Source organism: Hemibagrus wyckioides, unplaced genomic scaffold (assembly GCF_019097595.1).
Source record: "Hemibagrus wyckioides isolate EC202008001 unplaced genomic scaffold, SWU_Hwy_1.0 Contig22, whole genome shotgun sequence".
Taxonomy (NCBI): Eukaryota; Metazoa; Chordata; class Actinopteri; order Siluriformes; family Bagridae; genus Hemibagrus; species Hemibagrus wyckioides.
The window spans coordinates 240,548-258,165 of record NW_026690783.1 but is presented as its reverse complement, the minus strand read 5'-3'; the positions used below and the strand labels follow the sequence as shown (position 1 = coordinate 258,165).

At 37.6% G+C, this 17,618-nt stretch overlaps 1 long non-coding RNA gene and 1 other non-coding gene across 2 annotated transcripts; both read right to left on the bottom strand.

Annotated features, from left to right (window-relative positions):
* Positions 1-3,634: 3,634 nt before the first annotated feature.
* On the bottom strand, positions 3,635-3,706 carry trnae-uuc (transfer RNA glutamic acid (anticodon UUC)). The gene has a single exon. It is a non-coding gene; the product is annotated as a tRNA-Glu (tRNA).
* Positions 3,707-16,666: 12,960 nt separating this feature from the next.
* Positions 16,667-17,180, bottom strand: LOC131350124 (uncharacterized). The gene is made up of 3 exons (XR_009204133.1): positions 17,094-17,180; positions 16,891-16,970; positions 16,667-16,755 (listed from the first exon to the last, which is right to left on the bottom strand). It is a non-coding gene; the product is annotated as an uncharacterized LOC131350124 (long non-coding RNA).
* Positions 17,181-17,618: the final 438 nt, after the last annotated feature.

Below are 17,618 nucleotides of genomic sequence, written 5' to 3'. Positions count from 1 at the left end.
ACAAGTCTTTAAAGAGCAAATGGTGGCATATAAAATAAGAGCTGTGTCTGTGCTTATGGTATCTGTCTGCATCTCAGTCTGTCCATAAGCTGAGGTGTTACAAACAGCAGAACTGATTACTGGAAGAGTTTAAGAGTGAACAGATATTTAGAGACTGATATGAAGTTTTTCCAGAGGATGAAAGCTGATTTATACACTGTAAAAAAAATCAAAAGTTGAGAAACCGAAAACTAAATTAAAAAATTAAGGCAACCGGCTTCAGGCTTTCAGTTTCCTAAACCTGTAGAGTAATAAGTTTAACAACAACCAACAAGATTTAATTTTTAAGATAAACTGACTTGAATTGAAATGAAAGTGTCCAGAAAATGATATTCTTTGTAGACCTTTTCCAAGACAGAATATGAGTCAATCCAACTTGAATAAATGCTATTATTTATTGAATAACATTTAATAAAACCAAGGCATTGAGCCTCAATAACTCTCCAGTAAACAGAACCAAATGACCACAACCAAAAATCCAGACATTATTCATGGCACTAAATATACATTTTACAAAAAGCTCTCTTTTCAATATTAATATCATTTATCTTCAGTAAAATATCAATTATAAAGCAATAAATCGATACAAACATGAAAGAGAGTTTGCAAATAGGAATAAAAAACGATATAAAATTTTGCACCAATTATAAAAGAGTAAGCCTGAATTAAACAATGGTACATAAACAATCTGAGTCCAAGGAGTGAAAAAAGCAGTATTAGAGATTTTGAGACCAAAACAAATAAAAAGAACAAATAATCACTGAATACAAAACACAACTAGATGAAATATTGAGAAATATACAACGACGACTTTTTCTGGATTCACTGCTATGGCCATGAAACTACAGTCTGAACCTTTTGAGTCAGCAAGTATTCTGTATATTTCTAAGTAATCAGATTTGGGTAAAACAATGGAAAAAGACCAAAAATGACTTTGCTATGGCTTCACAGCTGCAGCTTGAACAGTTCAACAAACAAGTCCAACAAACTCAGCTCCAATAACAAAACTATGAAAGTGCATAGATAACTGTTAACTTTTTTATAAACAGCAGCCAAGATTAAACATCCAGCTTCAGAAGCTTATTCTTCAATGACTGCACTCTTGCAGTACACTGAGAGCCAAGGTGCAGAAATAATGTCTGGGTCACCTCGAAGGTATACTTCTTCGGGTACTCAATGTTAAGTGCATAAATGATACCAAAAAGTAAAGCAAATGCATTTGGCAGGTCATCAACATCATCAAGCACAATTTTCTCTTCCAGCACCACAGCTATACTTCTTGTGTTTGGGTTGGTTATTGCCACATCTTCAACAAAACTGAGGATATCTACTTCGAGTCCCTTAGTGCAGGTTTCCTTCTGGACTGTGTCCTACAGAGACAACAAACTATGGGTCAAAATCAATACAGGACAAAAATAAGAAAAAGAAGAAGTGTCTTGCTCAAGGCTACAATCAAGGAAGTTATGTTTTGTGCTGGGGCTTGAACACACACCCTTCTTATCAGAGACTCAAAGCCATCACTACAGCTAGCTTGCACTGCTTCACTGGAATCTTTAAGTGCCATTAATTCAGTGGGAGAAATAGCTGAATCAATGCAAACTAGTTATGGTGTTGCTCTGGCATGGTTGTAATGGCTCAGTGACAGAAGGCTTGATCAGAAGGTTGTGTTCAAATTCCAGCACACTTCCAAGCAGCATTGGTTGAGTAAGACCCTTATCTTTCAGCTTAGTTGTATCCTACATCAGTCAAATGAGCAAGTGTGCTGGGTTATGTGTCATTTTATGCAACATTAAGATATTACAGCACTTTACTGACGACCCAATTGTCAGTCAACTGCTGTAAAATTTAGAGCGTTTTGGTTTCTTATGTTCACTAATCATTAAAATATTTAATACACTTACATTTTTGTTTTAAGGCGAGTCGTTTGGGTTGTAGTCTATACACTCCCAATAGCACATTCTGAATGCCCTTAAAATGCAATTTGAGAAAGGATAGCATTCTCACAAACTTCTCCACAGGCCAGCCATGTTAGACATGACGGATAAGATAAAAAATATTAGCAGATACGTTCTCAGTAGATTGTCCTCCTTTTCTCTCAGAAACAAGGGAAGGCCACAAAGTGCTGCAGATTTCCTGTGTGTCAGGATAGCAGTGGTCTAAAACACAAATAGGAAGCAGGAAAAACATGGACAAAGTAAATGGCTTTTACTACAGCTAACATTTGTAGTATGCAGTCATGTTTTTTAAAACCTCACAATTTGAAGTAAACTGATGTTGTTACCCGTTCATCAAGTCTGTCTAGGAGTATTTGAATTTCTCCTCCCAAGGCTCCACTTCTTGATCTATAGAGCTTGATCAATCGTGGTGCAAGTGAGTCCAAGTAACTAAGAAAGATCTGCCTGAGATCAACTCGAGTAACTCTGTAGAATTCTGCATATATCTGCAAAAAATAGAAATAGTTCAAATTCACTACTCTAATGTTATGTTTGGGGATGAAAACATGCACTAAAATAAACTGCTGTAAAAATATATCAGATGATTTTTTTTTTCAACTTTTGTTTGCATAAATCTGTTAATCAACCTCAGTTCTGATCAAAACTACTAAATGTTCAAAAACATCCAGGATTTTAACTCTTTAATTGCCAAGTTCATAAATGATGTCACTGATTTGGGGAAAAACAATATATAAAGTGATTGTGGACTGGAGATTTTTTTACTTTTTATCACAGTCTTGGACATGTCAAAGATTAGTAACAACATTAGCTCTGATGCATTTTTAGTTTTTTTTGCAGCATCAGATTAAATTTTTTCTCCCTAATTTACTGTTGGTGGCTGTTTTTGCCCCATAGACTTCCATTATAACCACATTTTTTGTCTGCACAGCCATGACACTATATAATCATGCATTCTTGATTGTTGCTGGTTTTCCCTGTTGGGAAGAGGTAAAGTTTGTGATTTTTACTGTTGATGACCAAGTGGCACCATTAACCCTTTAGATAGGCCTGAGCAAAGAAAGCTTAGTTTCTGGCTTTTGTGTGTGTGTGTGTGAGTGTGAGAAAGTGAGAGAGACCACCCACCCTGGTGCAGAACACCATGGTCATGAGTTATATTCTGAAATGGGGGAGGAATGTGATCCTCATCAGCACAAGGCACCGCGAGGCAGTGGTGACAATGTTCATAAATCTGATGCAGAGTAGATATTTTACAGAAAAAATGGAAAAGTGTATCGCTGAAGGATTTTAAGGTAGTTTCAAACTGGCTTTACCATCAAGAAAAGACAAGCATTTCATACACAGGCCATACATAGGTTTAGTCTGTACTTCTCACCATCCAAAGGCCACAGGTGCAGAAATACACTTTGTTTTTGTGTACTCCATGTAGTTGTGAGGGCTGAGGTACATATTTTGATTTTCTCAGACACATCAAGGTTAGTGTGCAAAGGTCTCTCTCTAACTTTCACACACACCCACATGATAACAACTACTGCTGAGCAACAAAAGCTAGATTTCAGTTCACCACCAGGTTCCCGGCCGTTATTAACTGAACGATTTGGTGAACTCCTCGCCAGTTCTGTGGACAATCCAATAAAGTCACGTTCCCATACCGGGAGTCGAACCCGGGCCGCCTGGGTGAAAACCAGGAATCCTGACCGCTAGACCATATGGGAGGGCTCCCTGGGAGAGTTGAGATCGGCGTTTTACTCGACCACCAAGCAGTTTGAGCTCCAGCGCGGTATCATCCAGAGCTTTGCATGGGAACCTTGCATTGCAGAGCACAAAATCGGCCAGCGCTGACCGAGCATTCAGCTACTCGAGCTGTCACTCCAGCGGAAGATCAGCCACTAGACAGAGCGTGGGCTGGTGTTCCTGGTGCAGAAAGCCAGCATACCTCCTAGTACAGGACTCTCCGCATTTCAGGGATTGTGGGAGGTGTTACTCTGCCAGCAATTCGGCAGCTGGAGTCTGTGGCACACCTCTGGGCTCTTAAAAGGCAGCCGAGTCAGCCAGGAGTCGAACCTAGAATCTTAAGGGGAGCGGGGTCCTACCTGCTTATGCTTTTCAAGTGACAAATGGCCAAAAGCTATACCTAGCATTCAACGGTGATGTGGAAAAGCCAATGCCGTGACCCAGATTCGAACCAGGGTTTCTGCGGCCACAACACAGAGTACTAACCACTATACGATCGCGGCACCCCACACACCTGGGCTAGCAGGAAAAAGGAGCTGCTACATGTTGTGATATGCGTTCTGGAGCCCCTCTGGCCTGGTGCAGTGGCTTTTGATTTAGACATGATTGGAATAGTTGTAGTCTTTTTTGACACTATATCGAGAGACGAACAGATTCATACCCAAATGATACCTTCTGTGCTTTTTAAATAAAAAAAAACAAACAAATAAATTAAAAAATCCTGCAACCCGGATACACTACATGATTAGTTCTATTGACACTGGGACTGACACTCACAGACACCGAGAGAGAAAATAAGCCAAAAGAGAGTTCTCCTCAGTTCATCAAGAAGATTAAGAACGATTTAAGTTGAAGAGGTCAATGGTACTGTGACTTTGGTTATGTAACGTTTTGCACAGTGAATCGAAATGAACACAACACCAACATGCTGCTGGCTGCAATCAGTGATCGTTTTCGGATTCCGTTGAGGAAGCGTTCCCGGCCGTTATTAACTGAGCGATTTGGTGAACTCCTCGCCAGTTCTGTGGGTAATCCAATAAAGTCACGTTTAACGGTAACATTATTAGCTAGATGGCATATTCTTCTGCTATGGAAACAAATTCTCCCTCCATCTTTTGATGACTGGCAGTAAGATGTTATGAGCTTCATTCATTTGGATAAAATTAGGTACACAATAAAGGGCAATACTGGCATATTTTCTGAAACTTGGGGCCATTAATTTTTATTTATTTCTGATTATGTGAATTCTTCTTTTATAGTTGGTCAGTCTAATCATTAGGATGTCCTTATAATTGTGGCTTGATCAAGTATGTGCACTGTGTATACATAATTTATATTAATGTTTTGTTTGCTGATGTAAACGATTGTGATTATATTTAGTTAGTTAGTTAGTTAGTTAGTCTCTAAACTCAAACTCAGTTTCTTCTGTACATATTTGACATACACTATTTTTTGGTTTGTATAACTGTATATATATAATCAGAAAGAGGACATTCTTAAAAAGAGAGATTTGATTTGAAACCTGAACTGCTATCAGGTCCATGCTGAACACCTTCTGACCAATCCAAATCAAGTATAAATTTTAATCTCAATACTGCACATAATTATCAAATAAAAGTCTATCCAGCTGTTATCCAAAAGTCTGAAATAATGTTTTGCTTAAGTGTTTTAATTCAAATCCATATTTTGGTGTGATTTATACACATGGGTTTGTCCATTCTGACTTTTGGACGCTTTATTATGTCCATTTTATGATGAAACAGGAAAAGACTTTGAAAATCATCTGTCATTTTCTGATCATGTTAAATATCAACACAACTAGACTGAAATATACAGGTAAGATATGCAACTAATTGTAACATGAACAGAGCAAGATATAAACTGATATCTACTGGTTTCCTGTCAGGGTTGTGGACTGTTTTCTGGCCACTAGAGACCCCCACTGCCTTTTTGTTGGTGTCCAGTCTCTGTCATTATGTCTAATAGGTGTCTCCTGTGCTTTGTTTAGGTTTGTGTATTTAAGTCACCCTTTTCCTCCACAAATACTTTGCTTAGTGTTTCCTGTACCTTGATTAAGTCTAGGTCAGCCGTGTGCTCTGGTTTATGGCCTTGTCCTTAAAAGACTTTGTGCATCTGGTATAGTTCTTTGTTTTGATTGATTGACAAGTGCTCTTTTGAACGCCTTATGGATTTATTTTGTGGACTAATTAGAATGACTTTTTGGAAGTATTGACTTTGTTTTTTGATTAGACTCCTGTGAACCTTTTGTATGCTTTTGGATTAACCTTGTGGATTTTGGGGATTTATTCTTTGGAACTACTGTCAAGTCTTTTGAGCTGACTTGTTGGATTTGTTTTGTGGATTATTTGACTTGCATTATTATCTAATTAAAGATAAGTAAACATTTCTCCAGAACTGTGATCTGGTTATCTGTATTTGTGTTCAGCCCCCTTTGATTGTGTTCAGGTTTTCTCACTAGTCTTGCCCTCACTTGCCACCATAACCTACTGTTCCTTCATTGGACCACTTTTGATAGATACTGACTACTGCAGACCAGGAACATGCCACAAGAGCTGCAGTTTTGGAGATGCTCTGATCCAGTCATATAGCCATCACAATTTGGCCCTTGTCCATACTGTAGGCTTGCCCATTTTTTCTGGTAAAAACCTATAAACTATAATGTGCTCACCATACAAATAGATGTACGATAATACTGGATTCAGGAAGCTTCTGCAGATGACAGCAGAGGAGTTTGATATCTTGCTGGGGATGGTTGGACCTCTCATAACCAAGCAGCACACACAAATGAGACGGGCCATATCCCCAAAAGAGCGTCTAGCTGTGACCATGCGGTTTTTGGCAACAGGTGGGTCTGGCAGAACAATATTTGATTCAACAAGTATTACTTTTAAGTGTGTATTGCTATATTTTATAGTTACTTTATTTCTTGTGCAGGCGAAACGTTCAGTTCCCTCAGTTTCCAATACAGGGTTGGGGTAAGCACCATTTCTAACAGTCATGGAGACCTGTGCTGCTCCTGTAGATACTCACTGATTCACAACATTTACTCAAATGCTGTACTTAAAGGACACATTTAGTACATTGGTAAAAAATAACTTTTAGTAAAATTAGCTTAAAAATGAACGTCTGTTTCAGTAAAATGCATCAGTTATTTGTGATGGTCTGTGAATTCCAGCCTACAGTGTCAATTTTACTATGAGGTTAGGACCATCAAATTTTTTGTTCCAATCATTTTGTAATGATTTCAATCTTCAACATGGCCTTACTCAATATTCCAGATATCAAGTTGATGATTTTACAGAATGTTCTTTACATTATGATTATTTTATGTACAAAACAGTCACCAATAAAATGACTATCTGGGTTTTCAGTCATGTATAACTCATAACTAAAAGTAATTTTAATAAAAGTATACATATGTATAGTTTATAAATGATCTGAATGCATCTTCCACCACTGATTACCAGTAATGTACAAAAAACAGTAGTATGCTGTGATGATCAATATAGCTATAACGTCCCAGAGTATTTGTATTTTCAAGGTCACTGCTTTTTGTATTTTAATGTTTATTCTGTAATAGTCAATGAAGCCTTAAGTAATGAATCCATATTTGCAATGCTTCAGAAATGTTTTATTTTTATGCTCTGTGACAAAGAAATAATGTTCAAATCTGTTCTTCTGTTCTTTTGCTAGACCCACAACAGAGGCAGAATGGCGTAAAATAGCGCATGATTTTCAATCTAAATGGCAATTCCCACATTGCTTATTGCGCTTGATGGTAAACACATCCGTACACAGCCTCCAGTTAAAGGTGGCAGTCTTTACCATAATTACAAGTCCAGCTTCTCTGTAATAATGATGGCTGTTGTGGATGCCAACTACAAGTTCGTCTACGCCAGTGTGTATTTTGTAGAAGAAGGAAAAGTGTCTTTCTTAAAGCATGGTGCTTCTGTTATTGATGTTAGCCTTTTATGCATAGAATACTATGTATATACTGTATCTTCAGACTATACAACTTGGGTGTACTTTGAAAGCATTGAGACAGGTGTCCATGACTGTTAGAAATAGTGCTTACCCCAACCCTGTATTGGAAACTGAGGGAACTGAACGTTTCACCTGCACAAGACATAAAGTAACTAAAATATACAGTGAGGGTAAAATTATTTGATCCCCTGATGATTTTGTACGTTTCCCCACTGACAAAGAAATGATCAGTCTGTAATTTTAATGGTAGGTGTATTTGAACAGTGAGAGGCAGAATAACAAAAAAATCCAGAAAAATGCATTTCAGAAAAGTTCTACATTGATTTGCATTTTAATGAGTGAAATAAGTATTTGATCCCCTATCAATCAGAAAGATTTCTGGCTCCCAGGTGTCTTTTATACAGGTAAGGAGCTGAGATTACAGTAGGAGCACTCTCAGGGAGTGCTCTTAATCTCAGCTTGTTAACTGTATGAAAGACACCTGTCCACAGAAGGAAGCAATCAATCAGATTCCAAACTCTCCATCATGGTCAAGACCAAAGAGCTGTCCATGGATGTCAGGGACAAGATTGTAGACCTACACAAGGCTGGAATGAGCTACAAGACCATCGCCAAGCAGCTTGGTGAGAAGGTGACAACAGTTGGTGCGATTATTCCCAAATGGAAGAAACACAAAAGGACTGTCAATCTTCCTCTGGGGCTCCATGCAACATCTCACCTCATGGAGTTTTTCAATGATCCTGAGAACAGCGAGGAATCAGCCCAGAATTACACTGGAGGATTTTGTCATGATCTCAAGGCAGCTGGGACCATAGTCACCAAGAAAACAATTGGTAACACATTATGCCGTGAAAGACTGAAATCCAGTAGCGCCCGCAAGGTCCCCCTGCTAAAGAAAGCACATGTACAGGCTCATCTGAAGTTTGCCAGTGAACATCTGAATGATTCAGAGGTCATGTGGTCAGATGAGACCAAAATCCAGCTCTTTGGCATCAACTCAACTCGCCGTGTTTGGAGGAGGAGGAATGCTGCCTATGACTCCAAGAAGACCATCCCCACTGTCAAACATGGAGGTGGAAACATTATGCTTTGGGGGTGTTTTTCTGGTAAGGGGACAGGACAACCGCACCGCATCAAAGGGACGATGGACGGAACCTCCTTCCCTCAGCCAGGGCATTAAAAATGGGTCGTGGATGCAAAGAGGAGTGGGCCCAAATTCCTTGAGATGTGAGATGTGTGCAAACCTGGTGGCCAACTACAAGAAATGTCTGACGTCTGTGATTGCCAACAAGGATTTGCCACCAAGTACTAAGTCATGTTTTGCAAAGGGATCAAATACTTATTTCACTCAAATCAATGTATAACTTTTTTTGAAATGTGTTTTTCTGGATTTTTTTCTTGTTATTCTGTCTCTCACTGTTCAGATAAACCTACTATTAAAATTACAGACTGATCATTTCTTTGTCAGGGAGCAAATGTACAAAATCAGCAGGGGATCAAATAATTTTTTCCCTCACTGTATACTGTACATTGGCTAATGGTGACTTGTGAGGACTTTCATTCATATATATATATATATAAAAACATAAACATACATATGCTAATTCAGGCTAATTCCAGAAACAAACAATGTGATTTCTGTGGCATTTCACACTGACACTGTGGACCATATGTGTGTATGTGATGTAGCACTAAATGTGATGCCCTCTTTTATGTTTTAATCAACATGCTGGAGAGCTTCAATGTCTTTTTAGCCACTTCACTTTACTTAGCATTTTGCACAACATTTCTTATAGCACAACTTGCGGTTCCCCTCTAAACTGTCCAGACGCACACACACACACACACACACACACACACACCCGGAACCAAAATCACATGTAATCATTCATAACATCACATCTTCCCCACTTTAAAAGTAAAGCACTATCTTTGGGATTCTTTACTTCTATTACTAACTTTTATGCAAAAAACAACCTTTTTTTTCTTTTATCTAACAGTAACGCAATAGTTGCAGTTTAACTGTGAGATATTACAATCAACCTTTTTCTTTTTCAACTACCCCAGTCCTTGAAATATTTAACAAATTTCAATAAGCCTTTCAGGAGGTCTAACAGGTCATCTTGGTCTGCAAGACATCGCAGGAGAGACATTATTGTTGCAGATTTTGCCTCCCCATCTTCAACATTTACTTTTTGGGGTTTTCATTCTTTGCTGCTTTTGCTTTGCAAAATGTGTTTTGCTCCTCTTTTTTAATGGCCTGCACTGCAGCATCTTCTCTATGTAGTTCCTTGGCTTGTGCACAAGTTATTTCAGCAGGTCTACACATATTGACTGCTTTCTCCAGTGTCAGAGCTGGTTCACATAACAGTCTTTCCCTGAGACCATTATCAGGAATCCCACAGACTATTTTGTCCCTCACCATTGAGTCTCTAAAATCTCCAAATTTCAATATTTCATTGTGGAAATAAATACTGTGACCTCTACTACTCTGATCTCATGGAAAACCAGAAAACAGCCAACAGTAGCATTATCTACTTGAGAAGCAGAATACATGTCCTTATCATCAGCCATTCAGGAATGTATCTACTTAGAGCAGCTACTCAAAGGTATGGATACATACCAATACGCACAAACAAAAGTGTATGAAGACAACCAAGGTACAATAGCAATAGCCAGAAACCCAGTTTACAGGCAAAGGTGCAAGCACATTGACATCAAGCAGCACTTTATAAAGGAAACTGTGAATGATGGCAAGGTAATCTTGGAATACCTACAGAGCAAATGGTTGCTGACATTATGACAAAGCCAGCCACTAAGCTAAAGTTAAAGAGGTTTGCTCGAGACATGTTTGGTACTTAAAAGAGTAAAAGGTTTATGTTTACATCGTTTATGTGAAAGAGAAGCCTTATTTGTTATTTTGTTTTCAGGTAACTTAATAAGCTAAGAGCAAGTGTGGGTGTTAAGTATTGCACTCTTACTCGTTAGATTACGGCATCAGCCGAACTACTCTTGTTTTATTGAATGTATTACGGTTCATTTGGGTGTGATGTCATTACGTTATACAATGCACTCTATGTAAAACGTTTATAGTGTTAATGTCGGATGTACAGAGCCGATACTTGTTCAAGTTTATTAATAAATGTTCCAAAGAAGTTGATAATGAGACGTGTAACGTTTTGTTTGTTTTCATACGCGTGTTCAAGCCCATTCAAATCCATTTTAAAACAAATGAGACAAGTCTTTAAAGAGCAAATGGTGGCATATAAAATAAGAGCTGTGTCTGTGCTTATGGTATCTGTCTGCATCTCAGTCTGTCCATAAGCTGAGGTGTTACAAACAGCAGAACTGATTACTGGAAGAGTTTAAGAGTGAACAGATATTTAGAGACTGATATGAAATTTTTCCAGAGGATGAAAGCTGATTTATACACTGTAAAAAAAAATCAAAAGTTGAGAAACCGAAAACTAAATTAAAAAATTAAGGCAACCGGCTTCAGGCTTTCAGTTTGCTAAACCTGTAGAGTAATAAGTTTAACAACAAGCAACAAGATTTAATTTTTAAGATAAACTGACTTGAATTGAAATGAAAGTGTCCAGAAAATGATATTCTTTGTAGACCTTTTCCAAGACAGAATATGAGTCAATCCAACTTGAATAAATGCTATTATTTATTGAATAACATTTAATAAAACCAAGGCATTGAGCCTCAATAACTCTCCAGTAAACAGAAACAAATGACCACAACCAAAAATCCAGACATTATTCATGGCACTGAATATACATTTTACAAAAAGCTCTCTTTTCAATATTAATATCATTTATCTTCAGTAAAATATCAATTATAAAGCAATAAATCGATACAAACATGAAAGAAAGTTTGCAAATAGGAATAAAAAAACGATATAAAATTTTGCACCAATTATAAAAGAGTAAGCCTGAATTAAACAATGGTACATAAACAATCTGAGTCCAAGGAGTGAAAAAAGCAGTATTAGAGATTTTGAGACCAAAACAAATAAAAAGAACAAATAATCACTGAATACAAAACACAACTAGATGAAATATTGAGAAATATACAACGACGACTTTTTCTGGATTCACTGCTATGGCCATGAAACTACAGTCTGAACCTTTTGAGTCAGCAAGTATTCTGTATATTTCTAAGTAATCAGATTTGGGTAAAACAATGGAAAAAGACCAAAAATGACTTTGCTATGGCTTCACAGCTGCAGCTTGAACAGTTCAACAAACAAGTCCAACAAACTCAGCTCCAATAACAAAACTATGAAAGTGCATAGATAACTGTTAACTTTTTTATAAACAGCAGCCAAGATTAAACATCCAGCTTCAGAAGCTTATTCTTCAATGACTGCACTCTTGCAGTACACTGAGAGCCAAGGTGCAGAAATAATGTCTGGGTCACCTCGAAGGTATACTTCTTCAGGTGCTCAATGTTAAGTGCATAAATGATACCAAAAAGTAAAGCAAATGCATTTGGCAGGTCATCAACATCATCAAGCACAATTTTCTCTTCCAGCACCACAGCTATACTTCTTGTGTTTGGGTTGGTTATTGCCACATCTTCAACAAAACTGAGGATATCTACTTTGAGTCCCTTAGTGCAGGTTTCCTTCTGGACTGTGTCCTACAGAGACAACAAACTATGGGTCAAAATCAATACAGGACAAAGATAAGAAAAAGAAGAAGTGTCTTGCTCAAGGGTACAATCAAGGAAGTTATGTTTTGTGCTGGGGCTTGAACACACAACCTTCTTATCAGAGACTCAAAGCCATCACTACAGCTAGCTTGCACTGCTTCACTGGAATCTTTAAGTGCCATTAATTCAGTGGGAGAAATAGCTGAATCAATGCAAACTAGTTATGGTGTTGCTCTGGCATGGTTGTAATGGCTCAGTGACAGAAGGCTTGATCAGAAGGTTGTGTTCAAATTCCAGCACACTTCCAAGCAGCACTGGTTGAGTAAGACCCTTATCTTTCAGCTTAGTTGTATCCTACATCAGTCAAATGAGCAAGTGTGCTGGGTTATGTGTCATTTTATGCAACATGAAGATATTACAGCACTTTACTGACGACCCAAATTGTCAGTCAACTGCTGTAAAATTTAGAGCGTTTTGGTTTCTTATGTTCACTAATCATTAAAATATTTAATACACTTACATTTTTGTTTTAAGGCGAGTCGTTTGGGTTGTAGCAATTTGAGAAAGGATAGCATTCTCACAAACGTCTCCACAGGCCAGCCATGTTAGACATGACGGATAAGATAAAAAATATTACCAGATACGTTCTCAGTAGATTGTCCTCCTTTTCTCTCAGAAACAAGGGAAGGCCACAAAGTGCTGCAGATTTCCTGTGTGTCAGGATAGCAGTGGTCTAAAACACGAATAGGAAGCAGGAAAAACATGGACAAAGTAAATGGCTTTTACTACAGCTAACATTTGTAGTATGCAGTCATGTTTTTTAAAACCTCACAATTTGAAGTAAACTGATGTTGTTACCCGTTCATCAAGTCTGTCTAGGAGTATTTGAATTTCTCCTCCCAAGGCTCCACTTCTTGATCTATAGAGCTTGATCAATCGTGGTGCAAGTGAGTCCAAGTAACTAAGAAAGATCTGCCTGAGATCAACTCGAGTAACTCTGTAGAATTCTGCATATATCTGCAAAAAATAGAAATAGTTCAAATTCACTACCCTAATGTTATGTTTGGGGATGAAAACATGCACTAAAATAAACTGCTGTAAAAATATATCAGATGATTTTTTTTTTCAACTTTTGTTTGCATAAATCTGTTAATCCACCTCAGTTCTGATCAAAACTACTAAATGTTCAAAAACATCCAGGATTTTAACTCTTTAATTGCCAAGTTCATAAATGATGTCACTGATTTGGGGAAAAAACAATATATAAAGTGATTGTGGACTGGAGATTTTTTTACTTTTTATCACAGTCTTGGACATGTCAAAGATTAGTAACAACATTAGCTTTGATGCATTTTTAGTTTTTTTTTGCAGCATCAGATTAAATTTTTTCTCCCTAATTTACTGTTGGTGGATGTTTTTGCCCCATAGACTTCCATTATAACCACATTTTTTGTCTGCACAGCCATGACACTATATAATCATGCATTCTTGATTGCCATCCCCAGTGAAGTCTGGATGTAAAACAGCTCTGAAGTGCACTTGTGGGGTTGTTACATTGTCCTCCACCATGTCTGAAAGGAGTAGGAAGTGTTTTATCAGTTCAATCCAGCAAAGTCTTTATCGCAATGCTGTCTCCTGTTGTGTTCAGACTATGTGCAGTTGTCGAAGTCCGCCACAGGAGAGAGTAACACACACACGGGTCAGAAAACGGAGCACTGGTCAATCCTGGCAATAGGACAACTTCTAATAGCTGACTTCAGGTGTCTTCTTTTACCTTTTTTCTGAAATAAAATAAAAGAAACAGACTGAAGATGAAATGAAAACATCGAAAGTGGTCTAAAGTTATAAAGAGTCCGTCGGAACACAGTCCATGTAATTGAAACAGTAGGTAAAGCACATTCTCTGGACATCAAATAAACCCAGACACACCTCATATTTCTGCCCTTTTCATCTGACAAAAGGGTATAGATAAATTTTAAGTTAGTTATAGTTATAGTTAGTGCTGGTTTATACTGGTTAGTACTGGTTTATACTGGTTTAGGTATTAGAAAAAATTATGGCTGCTTTCTAGACGTGCTAAACAAGTATGTAATTTTCTGCAAACCTGTCCCTGGGTCATAAGCCCAAGAAAAAAACATGATTTTGAACAGTGATCAAAATTAGTGAGAGGCTAATCAACCCACTATAAAATAACTTTTACTGATAAGTGCTGTAAAATATACTCCACTTGTTTGCAGCTGGTGTTTTATTATGTAGTAATAGTTGCAGTGGTCTGGGAAAATACTGGACTAAAACAGATGGATTTCAAGAGGAAATAATTTATCTGGGTCTGGGATCTTCCGGTGCACAAGTACCTTTATTTGTCTTAAATTATCCTTATCATATTTTTTATTCCCTGCCCTTGAGCATGAAGTTATTTAATTTCTGACCTAAAATGTCAGCAAAATACAACAGGTTTAAGAAATGTATGCCAAATACAGATTTGAAGAATTCTGACTGAACAAAAGTGAAGCAAACAGATTTCTTCAGCAGGGGGTATCTGTCTCGTAAGCTGTTTAGTGAAGAGGAATTCTGCAGTATGATTAATGCTGTCACACCTGACTAATGGTGTCTGAATTCAAGCCACCCTACACTTGGAATAAATGAGGGACGCTGTGTCCACCTGTGTCCAGGGGGTGAGGTTTCACACCGAGGGTCTGAATTCATCTATCTAATAATCCCACTCCTAATCAAACCCAGCCTTAGATATGATTTAAATTATGGTAGAATAACTATGTTACTCATATGGGAAATGTCTCAATCAATAATGTTTTACATTATGGTCGCCTTAAATGATATTATTTAACATTAGTTTACATAAACAAACCATGTATGTCAGTATTAATATACCCCGCCTACTGCTGAACAACAAAAGCTAGATTTCAGTTCACCACCAGGTAAAACAATTAGTTTGACTGAACTCAATAAATTGGTTGCTGCATTTATTGTTGAGGAGATGCAGCCACTCTTCACTGTGAAGGCGCCGACATTTTGTAATATCATCAGCAAAATCAGGGAAATGGACAGGGGCCGTGCTCTCCGATCACAAAACCTTTACAAGCTTTTTGGACAAGGCATATATAGAAATGGAGGCAGACCTGAAGAAAACATTTGCAGATTGATCTAATTTTAGAATGACTTTAGGAAGACTATATTGCACTCTTTAATGTCTTTATTAACTTGGACTGTGAGTTTACTTTGTAATGTAACACATAGGTTTCTATGTGTATAAAATGAAAAGAGAACGAGTCTACTGGTCAAATTTAAGAAAAAGTATCGCAAAAGTAACGTAACGCATTACTTTTTATAAAAAATAACTAAGTAATGCAATTTGGTACTTTTTTAGGGAGTAACACAATATTGTAACGCATTACTTTTAAAAGTAACTTTCCCCAACACTGAATATAATATAATAACAAATATATAATATATTTGTTATTTTTCACATTTTAGTAAACCATTTAAAGGTTGTGAAATTCTGTAAAAATGATCTGTATATGAGTGAAAAATTCAGTTTATGTTGCGTTTAAAGGAAACTTTTTATACATATACTGATGGCTAAAAATAATCAGAATGAGACCGCAATAGGAACAAATATAAACATTTATTTAAGCAAAGTCTATAAGAAGTATACAAATAAGTTTATTTCTAAACAATTCTATATATGTATTTACAATCTATAGGCTATTGATGGGAATAGGGGGAGTGGGATAGGAACAGAGGGATAGATTAATAAGGGATGATTATTAAGGGATGAGGGATCTTAAATGCTAAGGTTAAGCCCTTCTTCAGGTCCTGGGGTTCACTGTACAAACCTGTAGGAAAGAAAAGAAATTTTTTAAATATTAAGTTGATCAAAAATAGAAATAAAATGATTTCATACTTACGTGTGGAGCCTGAGCAATGTAGGAAAAAGAAGTGAGAGAAAAGAAGATGAAATGAAACAGAGGAAGAAAAGATGAAGTGGGTAAGGGGAAAGACATTGCTCAGAGCTCCTCCAAAATGTCCATCATCAGCTGGACGTGCAGCTTGAGGAGTCGCTGAACTGTGGTGGCTAAGGCTGCTGGGTCACTGTAGAGCTCCAGAGGCTGAGTGAAGAGTACTTCAGCAAGCTCTGTAAGGTAATCCTATTGACAAATTCCACACACATCCAACATAGTGTCACTGAGTTTAAGATACAATCCTGAGAATTTGTGGATCGTGGCATCAGAAGATATTCAACACTTACAATAAGCACTGTGAAGTACAGCTCTGCTGCAGGCTCCCACACGTCCACGTCCCACATGCTGAAGAGCGCAAGCAGGCGCTCCAAGAAACAGCTTTCTTTCTTTGGAAAGAAAGACAAGCTTCATTAATGCCATGTCTTATCAGGTTTAAAAAATATGGAAAAAGAAAACCAGATCAAATAGACCATGTTCTGAAACTCAAACATTACTTAGAAATCTCCTGATAAGACACTTACTGGCTGAGGTTTTGAGCCATTTATAAAGTAGCTGAAGAAAATCAGCTCAAAAAAACATCCAGGAAGTTGTAGTGGTGGTCCTGCACAGAGTAGAAAAGATACAAAAATAAATTAGCTTTACATATTGGAGTCCTGTTTTCTATATTAGCAAAATCTGTTATCTTTAAACATCTATCATTTCACACAGGCGTTTATTAGCTTACACAGGAGCTGAGCTCTGCTTTAATCGATTCCTGATTGGAAGGCGTCCTCAGGAATCGAATCAGGGCCTCGTAGGCCAACTGCACACCAACTGCATCCTGTTAAAGCAAACGAAAAAATCTCTGTAACTCACTTTGGCTATGGCTGAGAAACTGAAATTATTTCCATCACAAAAAATGATACAGTCTTTCATCATTCTGAAGTCACCTGGTTGTTAGCTGCTGCCAGTCGCATGACCATCTTCTTTCCAGCCATGAACAAGAAGTTCTGCTTGTGGATGCTGGCAAGCAGAGTCTGAATATAAGACAGCACACAATATAAAAGTTAAAGCAGAGTGGACTTTACCTGCGCAGTAACAGCAGCTGAATAAAGGTTTTACTCACAGCAAACGCCTCACGAAGCGCGGGCACCTTCAGGCCGATTTCAGTCACCCCTCTGTCTGAAAGATGGCAGCTAAGAAACAAGAGATGTAAATGTTTAGTGTATATTAAACATACAATACACTGTTACATCATTAAAGAGTGAAG